The sequence below is a fragment of the Falco biarmicus genome, chromosome 5 (assembly GCF_023638135.1).
Source record: "Falco biarmicus isolate bFalBia1 chromosome 5, bFalBia1.pri, whole genome shotgun sequence".
Taxonomy (NCBI): Eukaryota; Metazoa; Chordata; class Aves; order Falconiformes; family Falconidae; genus Falco; species Falco biarmicus.
The window spans coordinates 52,946,259-52,963,536 of record NC_079292.1 but is presented as its reverse complement, the minus strand read 5'-3'; positions in this window follow the sequence as shown (position 1 = coordinate 52,963,536).

The following is a 17,278-nucleotide window of genomic DNA, read 5'->3' as shown; positions in this document are numbered from 1 at the left end:
TGTGTGCCTTTATGGGCTTTTTAAAACATATTTTCTAGTTTTTATCTGCTTCTATAAAGCCAGGATGCTTAATAAAGAAAACACACAGAAAAAAACTTGCAGCTGAATTTCTTACTTAACTGTGTGAATCCAGGAGATAGTTCTGGAAAAACAATATGGTTAAGCCAGATATTTGACAAAGGTATGTTTTAGGGAAAGCACTCAAACATGTCCTTCAAGTAATCCTGGCTTTAGGTTTCAATGAAAAGAGTTAAGGGTGAGCATGATTTGAATCAGGATGAATAACTCTGAATGAAGTCAAAGTGAAGTCAAAGAAGAATCTTATAAAGCAAAATCCTGACTTCTCTGAAAGCAACACAGAGCTCTTATTTATATGAATTGTTTTTTCTTTTGCACTTGGTATTTTTTATTGATTTCTAAACAACACCATTTTTATAAAGAATGAATGGAACGGTTTTATTTTTGCACTATTGTTCCTGTATTTTATTTGCTAATACTACTGTTTGTGTTTTCATATGAAGTACTGTTCTTGTGAACTGCATGAAAAGACCTTTTAATGGATTTTTAGTTTATGGAAGTTATTTTTAAGGTTCAGAAATTGAAATGATATATTTTATTGTATTGTTTTATCTATTCTTACTTACTTTGGTTTTGTGACACTCATTAATTTAGTACCTGAGCAACTCAAATTTTAGACTTTTTCTAATAGTATCTTTGTGAACAATAGCAGTGACATATAACAGTAATATCATCACTTCACAGTGAAAAACTAAAGCAGAAAAAAAAAAGGATCAGATACAATAAAAGATTTAGGTATATTAAACAGACATTATCTTCAGTACTGTAAATGCTTATTTTTTGATGTCTGAAAATCAATAAAAAACAAGCTTTCAATTAAGCACTTTGCTTATAGAGTTGTTGGGATGAGTCAAACACGTGAGATGGCAAGTGCAAACTGGCCAGCACAGTCAGCACACAACTCCCCAAACCAATCTGGAGGCAGGAGGTACAGACCCTAATACAGCAACCAGAAAACATAGGAGTGCCTTGTGGGTAGAGTACTTCTCTCAGAAATGCTTCTGCCATATGTTCAAAATCTTTTTAATGAAAAGTGTAATCAGCCACAGAAGTGGAGGGTAAAAATCTTTGATTACTCATTCATATGGGAACACCCAAACCATCATGGTCCATCGTGATCCTGCTGTCCATTCGCTGTTAAGAGAAGAGTAAGTTAATTGTTGCAGAATACACAGCTTCAATAGACAAATTTGAGGGTATTTTCCCCCAGCCTCTAAAGAAGGAGTTAAATGACTTGCACAGAACGTATCTTGGTTTAGATTTGAATCACTTTAAGTGGAAGAGAAGAACTAATCCAAGATGTTAGCCATATATCCAGTGCTCTAACAATTACTATATAGAAAGAGGTGTCACATGCTGGTACATTGTAAAAGGTGGGGTTCATTATGACTGATTTTAAAATACTACTAACTGTATCAGTTTGTAAGGTATGAAAACATGTAACATTAAATTTGTTGAACAAGGCAGTTGAAAGAACTGTCACTACCAACTTCAGAAAGCCAGTGCTTACACCTTGCCAGACTTCTATTCCTTCTCTTTCTTCCTTTCTTTCATTTTTTTTCAAGCTGTAGATATCTATTTAAGTAGTAGTTTTTAGAATAATTGCAAAGAATCCATGGATAAGTCCCAGATCCTTTAAGGTTATTAAAATAGCAACTGTAATAAACTAGGTTTTGCTGGTAGTCTTGGTGAGAAGTCTGTGAAGGTTGGGGGCTGGTTTTCATTGAAAAACTGGGTTATCCAATATTTGCTTACAAAGTTTCTTGTGTACAATAGAAGAGAATAATTATTTGTCAAATCAACAAGAAAAGATAAACCAGAATTAGGATTTGTGCTGATGCCCAATATTTCAGGTGCAAAGTACCTCTGATTTGGCTACTTTCCTGATAATTCAAGATAACTTCTTAATAAAGAATTTGATCTAGATGATTACCAAAGTAAAATGCCCATGTTAATGAACTGTTGGAATACCCTAAAATACAGTATTTTTTTGAGAAACCAGTTATAGATATAATTAAGAACATAGATATAAATTGGCTAGACCAATTGACCCAGAGGATTTTGCTGGGCCGATCCCACAACAGCTCTTTTAAACAAAATACATACTTGATTTTGTTTAGGTGATTCATGCTGTAGGAGACCACGCATTCCTTTTTTTTTTTTTTTTGAAGATTTTTGTACACTAACCTTGTAGAAACAACAGTTGAAGAATGTTTCAGTTCTAGAATAACAGACAGTTCACCTTTAGAAAGAGATTAATTCCCAAAGGTGGAAATTCCAAGGGATTTGTGGAAAAATAGTTCCTCATCACTTGGATCAGATTCTGTTCCTACTGCTTTCACTGGTAAATTTTGACTAACCTCACTGGGATTAAAATGTGTAATATTCTGTAGGTTATTGATAAACAAGTGTTAGTATGCCTCAGTTATGCACATAAACATTCAGTTACTCCTCAACAAAACTCCATATTGTTCCATCCTCTGCTCCAAAGTATTTACAAATAATTATCTGTGCTAAGGAACATTATCAGCTCCAAGAGTTATAGGAAAACTATGGGAGGCATCATCAGCTTCTTTCAATTTTTCATAACTTTAGTTTCCATGACAACAAAGGAGGCCATCCCACAACTCTAGCAACTCATTATTGGAGACAGTTTGCTGTTTTCTCTGGAGAAGTGAAACACTTATTTTTTTAAGTCTCTTGTAAGAAATTCATAATTCAATGGATGAAATCCAAAGCAAAAATAATTAAAGTGAAGCCTCTCTTTGGAAACAGTGTATATTTTGTGAAGAACACTTACTGTGCCTTATATTGGTTCTTTCTCCATTCCCAATTTAATGACTGATGTTACTGATATTTTTTTCTGTGACAAAATCTGACATAATTTGAACTCTCATCAAGAAATAAATACTTGTAAGGTCAGGAAGAAATTGGTTTATGTTTCTTTGCCTAAAACACAGCATGCAGAAGAACTCTGCAGTTCCCCACTCAGTGACTGAAAGTCCTGTCAATCTTAGCCATGTGTGAACTGTCATTATGTTGGGAAATACAACCTTTTAAAAATGTGATTTTTTTATTACTAAGCAAGACCCAAGTTCTGCTAAGAACTGTTTTTAAGAGTTATTTATTCTTATGTGTTACATTTGAGGAATCCACATAAAGGAAAGTAATTTTCTAAAGAAGGCCAAATCAGGTTTGTTATAAAAATACAGGCAGTAAAATGAAGTTTCTTTGTCAGTGACCTGGTCCCATCACTGAAAAAAATATCTTCTTAGGAAGGGAATTATTGCAGTGAAGAATATGTCATGCCTTCCATATTTTTCACCAGTTCTCTAAATGTTCCACATGCAGGCAAGGCAAGAGAAAATATGTGAACATTTGAATCGTGAATTGTAAGCAGAAAACCCTTTAAGAAGCAGCATTTCTTGCTATTATCACCATTTAAAATGCAATACCATAATACATGAATATCCAGTTTCAGGATTTGGTTCCAAACAAATTCTTCCATGGGCATTACAAGGTCACACTGGCAGTGATTCCCAAGAATCAGATGTTGTAGGAAATTGTTATATTCTTCACAGTCTTCATATATCATTACTAAACAGTCCTTTTTATGGCATGAAGATAGCCTTATTACGACAACTTTAGAAAGGCTGAAAGCCTGACACCATTGTTGAACAGTAAATGTATTGCTTGCAGTGTTGCCTGCATTTTCTAGTTTAGAATGAAACCAAATTAGCTGCACAGAAGTTCAGGTCTGTTAAATCTGAATTCATCCACAGCCTGTGTTTCCTAATATTGCGTGATGTCTTTGATTCCTGGAAATGTTAGCTAGATTCCAGAAAAAAAGAAATCAAAAGCTTACCTAAAAAGAGGAAGAGTTGAGTATCATATAATGGTCCAGCAAGGTCTTTTGGAGAGGCGGGGATAGGGGTGGTGTGGGCCGGGAGGAAAAAAAATTAGTAAAGAGACATGGACCATACAAATGCATGAGGTTCTTCAGTAAAGCAGCAGCAGTGAGATGTATAGTATGAGGTAACTGTCTCTTCCCCTTCTTCAGCAACAAAAAAATATATAATGCTTCCCGGCAAGCAATCCCAGACTATTTTCTGAAGTGATGGGACTCCTAGAGTGCACCCAGCTCTTCTTCCTTAGACTCTCTTGCTTAGCATCCTTGTGTGAATGCCCATAAATAAATTCTCCTACCCAAAACTGTCTATTCCTACTCCAGGTGAGCTGAATGGCCTCTCCTCTGAAAATCACGCTTATGTATTAAGGCAAAATGTTGTTTATGAAACCACTATATTAAGAAAAGGCTGATTTAAAAGGGATCCATCTGGAAAGACTTCTAGTCAAAAGATGTAGCTAAAGATCTGATATACTGCCCTGACTCTTTATTTTCCCTCCTTCCTGCATGTGATTTGTAGCTGCTGGTTTCCAAACTTCAGCTGCTTCTGGCTTGACTTCAGCATCCAGATCCCAGTTAACAATATATTTGCTCAATAATAAAGATTGCTTTTTGGATCATGATCTACATATTCATGAGGTTCCATCAACTACTTCTAAAGAAGTAACAAAACATGACTCAAAAAAACACAGGGCCATATATTGTTATGCTGCAGTCTTTGTGTCTGGGGCTTTTTTCTGTAGCGTTCTATGCCATCACTGGAAAAATTCATGTAGTTCACAGCTGCACACCAGAACACCCCCACACACACACACACTCCCCATAATGTAACTGTATACTATAGTAGGATTGTAATAAGCAAAAGCTGATAACATTAGAGGATATAAATAACCTAGATACATCATTTTTGACTGAACTCATGCTTCATTTTACACTAGCATTAAACCCACCAGTGAATTTAAATCCATGAAGTAGTAACTACATAAGTATTGAACTACCTTTATAGAATTTTGCAGTTTGTTTTCAGAACTGTTTTTTGTAAATGTTTTATTGACCTAGTAGTTGAATGCAGAGACGTGTTTATTCAGACTATAAATTTCTTAACAGTGATTCGAAATGACATTTTGGCTTTTGCTTAAGAAAATGTTGCTTGGGATGTGCAAGTGAAATCCGGAACCATAGGACTTCCACTAACATTGTGTTTTATTTTTACAGTAAAGGATACAAGAAAGTTTCATTCATCTGCCTCTAAAGTGAACTGAGAACATCAAAACTAGTTGTAGTTGGAATTTACTTTCTTCCCAAAATGCCCTGAAATGCTCTCTGTATGCTGCATGAAAGCAGCATGTTCTGCAAAATGCTTTGCTGTACCATTGCCACATCGCCAAACAGATACGCCTTTCAAAGACATGGCCCTGGGTGCACATCTGAGGTGAGACATTTGTACCTTGACACCAGAGGGAAGGTGACTTATGCTTGTTAGAGGATGTACTACTCCCTGTGTACTGATACATGGTATTTCCAAGCAGAGGAAGAAGTTGCTAGCAGTAGCGATTTGAAAGGGGGGTGGGGGTGAGGATGGGGTGGGGGTGGGATGCGGTGTAAGGAGAAATCAGTGGTTCAACATGAATTGACTGCATTTTCCTTTGAGGTCATAAAAGTATGTGTGTTCTCTATCACAGAGACAGCAAGGTCCTGAGGCACTGTGCTGGTGCTACCATCCTCATACAGTAGCAAGAAAAAATAAAATATGTTCATCTGGAGGTCTAGCAAGCTTGCTTTTACAGCTTGAAAATTACTGACACATCAAATTAAGGTCTATGGTCCACAAGATCTATCAGGTCTTGTGATCAGATCTTTGAACTCTATCATTTCAAGAAATGAAAGACTGGAATGGGGGCAAAAAGGTTAACAAAAGAAACAGAAGGGAGAAAATGTGGCATGCTGAAAACACAAGGTGAAAATCTAAGTGCCCTCAATATATCAAAATTTTACTCTGAGAATCAAATAAATAAATGAAGTTAATACTAGCTGCTTCAATTATGACTAATCATCAGACTTAAGCATCTGCCTATTTTTTAAATATTAAAGAATCCGATTAATTTTACTACTGCTACTATTATGTCTTTATGACAGAAATTTAATTTTCTTTTCTCAAAACTAACTTCAAAAATACCTGATGTTTTCTCATTAGAATAGTTCTACTGAGTTTAAAAACAATGGAATTATTTTTTATTACTTTATTTTCTGGAAGATGTAATTGTTGTAATATGCTAACTTATAATGTGATAAACAAGATTCTAACCCCACAGGGCATTGCTACCTACTATGATATTTACCCTGTTTGAAATCTACCTATTATGAGTAATGACCTCATCTTACACTGGCATGTGCTACTACAGACCCTTCTCTTGATCCCTGTAACTACAAAGAGGAGCACTAGCAGATCCAGCAGTGGAGACAAGCCAGGGAGGTAACCTCACAGCAGTTTTTTCAGTCTTCCCCCCCCCCCCCCCCCCCCCGCCAAGGCTCAGGCTGCACACCAGCAAATTGCAAAGATAAAATTGTAATAAGGATTGACTTCAAATGAGGAGCTTCATTACTTCAAGAGTTTACTTTATTCCATGTTGAAAAAAGGCAGAGGCCAAGAAAGCAGGCTGTGCTGACTAGAAAAGGAACCAAGAAGAAAGCTGTTCAACCTGAAAAAGATGTATTGTTTTAAGGCTGTCTGGGGAAAATATTGTCACAAAGCTCCATGGTGAAGGGGTGTTAACAGGAAAAGTATAAAAATGCTGTTCCTTCTTTTTTACCTTAGAAGTTAGTAAAACCCCAAATCAAGAAGCATAATCAAGATACTGACTTGGAAAGAACACTGTATTCACTCAAGAAAATTGGCCAGCTACCAGAAACATCACGTAAGATTATTGGTTTCTTTTTCTCTTTCTCAGGGGCTAGCCTTCGTTTGACAGTTACTTTTCCTCTGAGACAGGCTAAGGAAAGGTTCAAACTAGTTCTTCCTATGATGCTCAGAGTGGAGAAGCAGTATCTTCAAACCTGAACATTGCTTTTCCTGGTTTCTAAAAGAACAATTACAGACTATGACAAGCCCAGCTGAAACAATCTTATTGCCAGTTTTCAGACAGCGAAACAAACAGTATGGTAGGAGGGAAAGGAAAAGTATCTGAACGTTATTAGGATTGAGTACTGCAACAAAAATAACAACAGCCTTCACAAAAGAGGGACAAAGGATAAAGGCAGTGATCAAGGAGGTCAGTGGTACGACTTCAACGCTATTGCAGTTTCTTAATATCCATTTTAAAACTTTATTTTATCCCTTTGTGTAAAGAACATGATCACTTCCCTGGAACTGATCAGTCTGAAAACAGATTAATCACTTTATGCATCCAGGGTAAAATAAGACAATGGAAAGTATGTAACAATGCTGAGTATGTAACATCTTCACATTTAAACATGCACACACACACACACAAGCAGATACCAGCAAACACACATTTTTCAGTCTCTCTGCAGGTAAAAACAGCAGAGGTGTTGAAGAGTGTAGAACACGTAATGTTACAGATAATTCTAAAATACTCATATTCATTTTATGAAGGTATGTCAGGAAAAAAAATAATTTCTACCTATTACTTCTCAATCATTCTGCTATTTAAAATGTCTTGGTAGAACAATCAGAATATAAATATATATTATCAGATCCAATTCCACCATGAACAGAAGAAGATGTGTGTAACATGCAGGCTGACTTGTGTTTCCATAAAGTTTTTGGTAAACTTTAATGAATAAGATATAAGAGAAAACAGATTAATTTATGATTTGCCCCACTCTCTCCTGCTGCCCACTAGCAGACTGGTTCTGCTGGATACTATTCAAAGGCAAAAGGGTGCACCATGCAGGAGAGACCAGTGCTAAGGCAGCATCATTCCTACATATATTCCCTTCATGTTAACAGGTGGGTACTACTATCTTTCAGGGAGGAGTTTATGGAAAGGAGCTGACGACCTTACTCTCCCCAGTTCAAACTTAGATGACCCTTCAAGCTTCACATGACAGACACTGCACTGCCAGGTTGGGTGGGCCCTCTTCACCATGCCTTACTCCAGCTTGGAACAGATTGCTATTTTCCTTCTCTGATATGGCTCTAGCCAATGGATTCCGACCACAAATAACCATAATTATCCTGAATGGCTGTCAAAGATGTCGCAATCCCTAGAATTCAATGGTCTACCAGGATCGTGTTTTCAAAAGCCATCTGGAACAAAATCTGACATTTAAAAAATGCTCACTGTTATATAAAATATTCCCTGTTGTACACACACTGTTGTTGTCAGAATACTGCAAGAGCACCAGCAAACAAAATAAACCCTTCAGTTATGCTTTTCCCCAGGAATTTTTCTATGCTATGTAAGTAATTGTACCAAGGTGTTTGTCAATCAAATTATGTAATCAAGTTCTTGGTGATGAGTTCTTTCGGAAAACATCCATGAAAATCATGAGAAAAAAACCAAATCTGTAAGTTGCCACAATTTATGTATACTACATGTTTTGTCTCAGGAGAAGAAGAGTCAGGACAAAATACACATAAATGCACAAGGGCACTTTCTCTTGTACATTTCTGGATCGGCTTAGTTAATTGTAAATCTACAAGATAAAAGTATCAGAAATCACAGACAAGCTATCTAGCTATTTTACAACCTTATATTGTAATAACCTTATATTATTTTGCATTGAGAGATCCCTGAACAGGAAGTGTATGCCAGGGTAGTACTGTATCTTTTGAAGTATTACAAGCTTACTGCTTCCTCAGTATATATTTTTCACATAACAAATATAATCAAGTCATGATCATTGGAACTAAGCTACAAAAAAAATTACAGTTCTGTGATGAAACTCATCATCTGTCAGGATGAAGGATAAGACCTAATATTGCTGAGGTGAATGAAATTATTTCCAAAATAATTGTATCAGATGTTTAGAATAATCTCGGTATAGCAGATAACATTGGTTTTAAAATCATCAGTGGAAAGGCCTCTTTTTTACCCTTAGATACTATACATTTAGAGCTCTCCAGGGTGATGTAGTGGATTTTAGAAAACAGTAAAAAATGCTCTTGAAAATGTTTTTGTACTCCAGGATTGTTAGGTATAACAAGTATAACAGCTATTACTATTTTTGTGTGGAGGATCACTGCCTCTTTTATGATGCTCATTATTTTCAGTAATACTAAATGAGCTGAATTTATGCACATAAATTAGTACTTCTACATTTTCATTTTTATTACATATATACATCACAGACTTGTACAGATTAATAAAAAAATTCTTTTTATATTCAAGAGAGCAGAAAAAAAGGATAGTGAAATGAATATCAATAAGAAATTGTAGAAAATTAATAAGAAATTGTAGAAAATCAATAGAGGAAATTAAAGGATAAAAAGAAAGCTCTATGGCTGGCAGTAAGGAAAATAAAACTAATTTAAGGTCTGTTTAGGACAAAAGGATCCTATCCATGCTATTTCAGGAACAAACTGATTAAAAAAAACCCAAAACATAAAGGGCCCAAATGTTCGATAAATATTTTACTCACTACCTTGGGAAAAGCAAAATGGGATATACATTGCATATTCCCCATTCAAAGGATGATTACTACACAGGTTACTAGGTGGGTAAAAAGCTGCTGGACGACTGCAGTCATAGGTCGTGGGATACCACCTGTGGCTGGTGACACATGGTGTACCACAAGGGTCTTTCCTGGGGTCTGTCATGTCTAACATCTTTATTAAAGACCTGAACACCAAACGGGATACCAATCAACATGCTCAGAGGCAGGACTGGGATTCAGATCTAGACAGGCTGGAGGAATGGGCAAATGGGAATGCTAGGGGCAAGGGGAAATGGGAATCCCAGACCTGGGCTGGAAGAACCTGATACCACACCATATGATCCTTTCCTGAATTTGGGTGCAGGGCACTCTGACCTGGATGAAAATGCTACTTCTGTGATTCAGAGTGACTTCAAACAAGAAATTCCTAGCCTTTTTGTAATTTACACTGGGCTATGAAAAGCAGCAGCAGAGTAGAACCAGTAATATAATTACTTTAGTCGTCCAGAGGAATTAACTCATGCCCACATTTCCCTGGGCGAGTGCACAGGCTGAAATCCTCCCTCCGTAACACCATCCAGAGGCTGTCCCCACTCTCCCCAGTGGACTGGGCATCTAAACCTCAGCTTTCATGTGACACAGCAGAATACCTTGAGCCCAGACTGCCATGAAAGTGCTGTGAGAAGGTCTGTAAAGAGACAGAGAAAACAAAAGTCTCACCCAGGGGTAGGACTGTTAAAACAGCATTTTTAGTAGCTCAAAGACATGAGAGAGAAAACATCAACATGGAAAGGTTTAAAGTCCTAATTGGAAAAAAAGGCAGGAAGGCTAGTCAGGATGGTCTGTTCAGTTGGGAACTAGCTGGGAAGCATTGGGTCAGGTTGCCAGTGTCCTCAGGGTTGATGCAGCTGGTGGCAGACAGCAACTTGAAGCACGGAGGATGCCTGGTGGTGTCCAACCCTTCCCCCCTCCTGACTGATGCCAGCCACGCAGCAAAGATTCTTCATATCAGAGGTGGTGGGCAGACTGATGCTTAGCCTGACAGCTCATTAAATCCTAGTCATCTCTTCTATGTGAGCCAATAAATTTTTGCTTTTGTACTTTAAAGGTGCATATATCCTGACTGCAGACTACTTGCCTGGCTGAATATGTCCAAGTGAACCAAACCAAAGAAGAGCCATGAAGTCTGACCTTGTGGCACTTGTGCCTTTATTAACTAGAGCTGACTATGAGGATATTTGCCAAGCCTCTGACTAGGTCTCATTTGACTTTGTTTTTAATTCCCACACAGTTCAACAGAGAAGACTTTGTATAAAGTTGCTTTGAGATACATCAGCAGAAGAACAGTCAATGGCAGATGTCACTATCATTAAAGCTGACCGATAGAGGACCTGGGCTGAAATTGTGTCCAAGGAAAGCAGATTAGGCAGAGATTAGCAAATCCCAGGACCTCACACCACACCAATAAAAATCCCTATATTTGTATGAAATGGATGTCAATAGATTGCTTCTGGTCCTCCACTCCCTGTTCTGTCTGTGAGCCCTGTTGAAGCAACTCCTCCAGCTGAACCACTGCAGGGGGATGCAGGCACACCACACCCTCTGGGTCATTTCAGGTTGGTCCCCAGGAGCAGAGGCTCACTCAGCTAAAAGCACGTGAGCTGCCTGTGACACTGGGCCACGAGAACATGCAGCCACAGCTGGCAGCACCTGTGAGAGAAAGCTGAGCCCAGGGAAGCTGTGGAGCTGTGGCTAGCTTTTGCTGCTGCTCTCCGCTTCTGTTGCAAGAAGAGTTGTTGATACTATTAGCTGGGCTGCAAGTTCAGGTGGGAAACTAAGGGATTGCGGCTAACTTATTTAGCATGGAGTAAGTGTATAATGTAGTGAAAAACAAGGTGCTGTGCAACCTACAATGGCCTGTGGAACAGTCAGCCTTGTTCAGCTTTTGTGCCTCTGTTGAGAGAAAAATGTTGATAAACTGGCAGTTAGCTCTCAGAACAGCCAAAAAGCTGCGGAAGTAGGCCCTATACTGCAAGACTTCTGGGTTTCCTTCTGTGTAGATTAGGAAGTGTAAATACTTATGCGACTGTTACAGTATTGTTCATGTAACCAGCAAAGCTAGAGCAGGTTATAGCCAAAATTGTAACTGGACAGCATAAAATTAAAAATAAGGGATACATCTGAGCAGTTCACAAAAGTTTGCCATGGATTTTCTAATGCTAGAATTTCAAATTATAACCAGTAGGTTTTAAAGAAGGTTTGCACAACTTCAAATAACAATCAGGTCTTGCAGAATTCATTAAACAAAACAACCAGGTTTTGATCTTAATGCCCCTTCTTTTTCTTATATTTATTAAACTATGAATTGCTGTCTCCTGATAAAATTCAGCTCCATGCTTCCACCCAGTGGGCTTTTCTTAACCAAGAACAAAAGGAGCCCCTAAAAAGTGCTTGCATACATGCAGCACTAGCAGAAGCAAGAGTGCTGCAAATTATTTCTTTTCATCTTTTCTGTGGAGTGGCTCAGCTGAAATGTAGACAGGTATTTGATATGATCTTCTGCAGCTAGATAACCACAAATGTGAGATGTTTAAAAATGTTTTAAAACTCTCTTCATAACATGTTTGCTGTTGCTATAGAAACAGCCATTGGGAAACATCCGAATCCAGTTGGCACCAGGGAAAACTTCAATTTCAGTGTGTATTTTTTTTTAACTCTGAAAACCTGAAATTAGTTTCAAGGTTTAAAATAAATACAAAGCAGATTACAACACTGGATTTTGGTCACAAATAACCCTTTGCTTTGTAGTATTTATTTGCCACACTTAAACTAAGGAAAAACATTTTCTAAATTTTTTGTTCCCCTTGAGATTATTTAGCTATTTGGAATGGCATCTCTGTTTAAAACCAAAAGAAATGTCCTGGATATATACCCTAAAAATTTTATAATAAAATAAATTCTTTAAATATGAACTTCTCTGCCAAATTACATAAGCTATTTCATTACATTTTTGCATTGGGTTTGTAAAGGAGCAGTTCATATGAACCTATACACTGAATATTGTTTATATTAAGAAACACACAGTTGTTACCCGTTCTCCCAACTGTCTGTGCCTTCCGTAACTTTCTTTTCTATTGAGCCCCCAACTTTAGTGTGATGTCACTTTCCATTAAAAAATACAGGCTTACGAGGAAGTGTACTCATACATCAAAGAAGAAGAAACAATTTAGGGAAATGCTTTTGTCCCAAGCCAGCAAGAAGAGGATGTCTTCATGCTGGTTAGAAAGTAAAAAATACACTTCTCTGATACCCCATCACTTTAATGATACCATCATCTAATACCAAAACCACTCCAGAACAAATCTCCTCTTTCACATATAATCACCCTGCTACTATCTGCAAAGAACTGTTTCTGACTTCTTAATATGACCATAGAACGGGAACTAAAAGACAGTGAAATCAAAGGCTAATGGAAAGCTTTTCAGTCTGTAATTAATCTGCAGCTGTTAACAGATGCAAAAGTCTGCAGTCTTCAGTACAAACTGGATTTTGGTGGAGTAGGAATAACACCCCAAACATACTAGATAATAGTCCAAACTGCAAACAAGTCATACACTAATCATTTACTCTGACATTTTTTTATAGCACAGGTCAAAGAATAATTTCTATATCAGGTTCATAATTTTCAGGAGACTACACTTTTTTGAGAGACACCTAATGCAAACTGACTAACACAGATGCTTCTAGCTGTTCCTGCTTTTTGCTCGGGTAGGAGTGGGGGTGGGAGTGGTTTCTTCTTTTGTGTTGTGGTGTTGCGGGTTTTTTTACAGCTGCCTAAGGTCTGTGGTAGCTTAATTTCACACTTGCCAAAGGACAATCTGAGGAAATAAAAAACTATGACAGTCTTACCTGCACATTATAGTTTCAGGTTAAGTTCACTTCTGATTAATTCTTTTACTTTTTTTTGCTTTTCAGTTACAAGATTTCCTTAAATAGTAAATACTCGAGCTTCACCATACCCATGTTTTTGTTTTGCTAAGCCAAATCCAAGGAAGGCGATGACCTATTGTAAAAGAGTTTACAATACAACCCAAGAATCTTCAGGAAATTAAAAATATTTTAAAAAGAAGGGTGCTACTGTGAAAGTTGTGCTTATCTATTACTTTTGCAAAATACCTCTACCTTTCAGAACCAAGGAAGCTGGCAAACAATTTTCATTGTCATCAATGTGGAGTATTAAATGTACGTCCACCTTCTAGTCAAAAAACTTTAGGATTTAATCAGTTGTCAAGGTCGAAGGTATGAGCAATATTCAGAATATACTTGACATTTAAAACTTTCATGACAAAGTCCCCCTGCATGCTATTTGCTGCCTATGCTAGCTCAGAATTCCCACAGAAACTTGCTTAATTCTGACATCTTCTGCCAATGCACTCACAAATCTGGTGTTCCAGAAAGCTTCCAGCACAGCACTGCTCTCAGGGAGCTCCTGCTGTGCTGCCCCCCACCACCTAACTGCTCATTTCCCTTCATGGTGCAGTCAGCTGTGGTGTAATGAAAAGTTCCCTGGCAGAAATAATTACAAATCATAAGATTTAGGTTCCAACTTCAGGGCAAAAAACCCCAAACAACCAGCCAAACAACATAGGAGGTCAGAGGATATACGAGATAGCCTTTTATTTGCCACCTAAGTTTCTCTTACTTTGTATGATTAACTTCAAGCATGGGCTTAAGCCCCACCAATTTAAGATGAAACCCACTCCTGTGTGCGCTCGTTGCGAGCAGAGGTGGGAAGTCAGTGCACTGGATGGAAAAGCTGTCGTGCCCCCACGTATGCAGCTGAAAATTTGACAACTTGTTCTACTACTCAGTACGATGCAGAAGTGGACGGTGCTCCTGTGTGTGGTATGGCTGTGTTTTGTCCCTTTGTGGGCTCCCAATGAAAATATTTGTGCCATTTTTGGCATGATTTATTGCTCTTAGTGGAAAGGCAATTTATCAGTGTGCCTCCACTGCCTTCAGAGCACAATACTGTAAAAAAGGATCGAGGAGTAAGGGTTCATATACTTGCAGGTTCAGAAAGAGAAATTATCAAAAAAATTATATATATAATGGGTTTTAAAATAACACTGACAACAGCAATAGCTACCTGGACAATAAGACAACCTTTTAAAATAAAAAAATACCATCTTAAGGAATTGCCCGAAAATCAGACTAGTGTTTACAAATACTTACGTGTGGGTATGGATATGTAATTTATATCCCCTTTCCTTTGCTTTAATCTTGAGCACAGTGTATTCAGGGGTCCTCAAACTTTTTAAACAGGGGGCCGGTGCAGATGCAGTGGCAGGCAGTCATCTGAGGCTGCTTGGTTTCCCCCCAACCCCCAGCAGGGAGGGGGGGGCGGGTGGGGTCTGTAAATACTGGGGGCTGGATTGAGGACCCTGGGGGGCTGTATCCAGCCCGCGGGCCGTAGTTTGAGGACCCCTAGTGTATATGAAATACTATTATTGGTTTTCAGATCCGCAGTGCAATTCAACATGTTGACACCTATACAACAATTACAAAAATCATACTTTGAATACATTTGTATTATAATGTGTATTTGATTATCAACCACTAAATGTATTTTAATGCATACCAGATCATTTTAAAAGGAACTCTGTCTAGCTCATTAAACCCAAATATCACTTTCCACCTAAGGTACCAGTTTTATTTATACTATCTATATGGGGGAAAAAATAGAAAAAGAACCCCAAAATTAAATAAGTAGATAAAAAAATCATAAATATCAGTAGGAATTGTGACACAGCATGAATTCATGCTTTTTATACCTATAATTTCTACAGATAGACCATTATTTGGAGAACAAAACAGCATACGAAGAAGCTTTTACTGCATTGCCTTTGGAGAATGAAATGTATGTGCTATATTCAAAAGCAGAAATTATATTATAGCACATTTATCTCAGATGACAAAAAAACACATTAATGATAACAGTGGAATAGAAAATCTCATATATTACAGCTTTATATCTGAAAAGAGACATCCCACCTCCAGCAGATATATGCTCCATGACCCTAAGTGCAGAATGTTGCAGTTTTTCAGCTATCATCAGAAAATAAGATGCAAACTGAAAAAGGACACAAGAAACTGCATTTATGAAAAATAAGCTTGTCTTTAATTTATTAACAGACTTATGAAATATTTGGTGTCAGTGGAGTTTTTGTATCCAGTAATGTTATCTGATGAAGTCTAATGACCTAACATTTTCACATAACTTTGAAATACCCAGTGCCATGGATGCAGACTTGAACAGTGTGTTGCCAGCTGTCAGGGATGCTGAACAAGCTAGTTTTGTGCCATGTATGTAAACATGCAGTAAAGTCTCTAGAAGCTTCAGATGCTCAATATCTGTACAGATCAGCTGTAAAGCTTCCTGCCATAATTCTGATGAGTCTGGGCCAGATCAGACATACTGTGTGTGCACTGAATGCAGAGTTTGTATGTGCACAGTAAATCCTAAATCCTGAGACCAGATGAATTTCCTGCCAATGAGACAGCCATCTGTGGAGGGCAGCTATTTCCATTCCTCCCTGGAAAATCCTCAACAAAAATGCAGCAGTCTTGTCACCAAGGAGTAAACCTAAAACTGGTGTAGGTAGGAAACAAATTTTATCAGCCTGAAGGCTGTTTTAATTATAAACACTCAACTGGTATATGCAGCTCTTGGGGAAAGAATACTCAACAGCATCAACACCAGCCTGACTAGTCTGGTGGATACTTCTACCTAAGAAACTACAACTGGTCCTTGAAAATAAGAACAAATTAAAAAAATTAATTGTTACGTAGCCAACTTAGGAGTCTGAAAAAAAGTGTATTTCACCTTAAATTTGATCTAACTTAACTGGACAATAAAAGAAGTTGAACATAAATATTAACAACTGAATGGTAAAACATGAAAGGCTCACCATAATCTGGCATTATCTTGCTACTGTACATGTTTCACCACCTGGGTCTCCTTAAAGCAATCTAAGCCATATGTGTAACTGGTTTATGTTGGCCATTGACTTAAAACATACTATATATTACAATACAGTTTAAATTTAAAACAGTTGTAGGACATGTACTTTCCATCTGCTATTGGCAGCTAATTCAAGCCCTAATACTTTATTATATCACATAAGGAACGAAAAAAAAAAAAAGGAAAAAAAATCCCAAACCTACCTTGTAGAAAATCATTACTGTATTACTGTTTAACTTAAAAAAAAAAAAAAAAAAAGCCTAGGAACAAATTGAAAATTGAAAAACTATCATAACAGAATTAACATCTCTTTGCTACTCCAAGGAGCTGCAGAAGGCAGTACCCTGCTGCCCTTGTCTGGTCAGCAGCATGTGAAACGTTAAGGACTGTTTTACTGTTCTATTGCCACAAAACTTTTTTCACTGTGTCTAAATCTCAACAGAACTGCACTGTGAATGATGGACTTGAATTAAGCGTTGTTGCCAAATGACCCTTGCAAAGGCTTCTTCAAGACACAAGAGAGGGTTCATCTCACCTAGAACTAGTCACCACAAACTCCCTATGGATAGGTATGTATCTCTGGGAGTGAGACCAGAGATTTACATTCAGATGAGGTTATTTTCCCATTGATGATATATTCACTGATTACA